We start from the raw sequence: 1,394 nt of genomic DNA, 5'->3' as shown, positions 1-1,394 counted from the left end.
AACTACGATCCTGAATATGAACGTCTACGAGCTGATCGGTGGGTATGAATGAATAATGTTTTGTTGTTTGAATTTGAAACTGATTGTTTTGTTTTTTGGTTTGAAGATCTGGGGAAGGGGCTCATGAGCTTGATGAGTATCTGAGTAGAAAGCATGATGGGGTTCTGGGGAGGTGTCTGGAGCCTGGAACTTACAGAAAGGTTTCGTCTTTCCTCATCGTCGACGGGTTCTCGGTCGAAATCACCGAAGAACAGGTATTGAAGGTCTCGTTTGATAGCTATTAGTTTCGAGAATGGTTTTTTATGATAAGTGGTTTGGTTTGTGCAGGCGGATGTGCTTAGATCTGCGGAGGGAGTGAGGGTGGTGGAGAAGAATCAAGATCAGGCGGCGCCGCCGATTAATGCAACAGCAAGTTAAGGGAATTAAGTAATTTTCTAAATTGAATATTGTATGTTTGAGTTGAGTTAATGTTGTGTTGGGAATGCATTAATCAAATAATTAAATTTATTATATAGTTTTAATGGGTTATGTTTTTGTTGGATTAGTGTATTAAATCAAAGCTTATATAGATGATATATTTTTGAAGAAAAATCCAAGGAAGAGTAAAAGAATAAAAAAAGGTCTGGCATTTGTGGGTCATGTCCACTTCTGTTCATCACATGCATGGAAAACAAATGTGTATTGGCCCTCAGAGTAAGGTTTTTGAGTAGCTTTTCATCACCCCCATCAATTTTATTTTCATTCATGTCATTTATTAGCGAAAGATACGTGAAGTCACGTATTGATTGGAGAGAGGAAAGAGTGTTAGCGAGGACGCTAGGCCTTGAAGGAAGGTGGATTGTGAGATACCACATCGATTGGAGAGGGGAACGAGTGTCTATGAGAATGTTGGGCTCTGAACGAGAGTGGATTATCAGATCCCACGTCTGTTGGGAGGAGAACGAAACCTTCTTTAAAAGGGTATGAAAACCTCTTTTCAACAAATATGTTTTAAAAATCTTGAGGGAAGTCGGATAGGAATAGCTTAAAAAAGGACAGAGTCAATGATCTTTTAAACATTTCTTACAAATATGTTGCATTTCAAATCTTATTCGTGTTATTTTGGATCTACAAGAACCTAACTTATTATTGAATATATAAACAAATTATGAGATACTTTATGAATAAGATTGGATTGAGTTGAATTAAATCTCTAAATGTTATGATTTTTTTAAAAAAAAAATTATATAAATATCATATGATTTTTTATCTTTTTATATTAAGTTTTATATAAATATATTTTTGAAAAGAAGTTGCCTCAACCCCCACTAAAATGTTCTTAAAGGGGTATCTTCGTCTTTTCATCACGATTATACTCGGCTAAAAGAAAATACTAGCTAATTTGTTTCATTAGA

The 1,394-nt window shown here is 35.1% G+C and overlaps 1 long non-coding RNA gene across 1 annotated transcript; it reads left to right on the top strand.

The window, feature by feature from the left end:
* Positions 1–532, top strand: LOC111786845. Its single transcript, XR_002813834.1, has 3 exons — positions 1–38; positions 107–254; positions 328–532. It is a non-coding gene; the product is annotated as an uncharacterized LOC111786845 (long non-coding RNA).
* Positions 533–1,394: the final 862 nt, after the last annotated feature.

The sequence above is a fragment of the Cucurbita pepo genome, unplaced genomic scaffold, assembly GCF_002806865.2.
Source record: "Cucurbita pepo subsp. pepo cultivar mu-cu-16 unplaced genomic scaffold, ASM280686v2 Cp4.1_scaffold003025, whole genome shotgun sequence".
Taxonomy (NCBI): Eukaryota; Viridiplantae; Streptophyta; class Magnoliopsida; order Cucurbitales; family Cucurbitaceae; genus Cucurbita; species Cucurbita pepo.
This window is presented reverse-complemented; position numbering and strand designations above follow the sequence as displayed.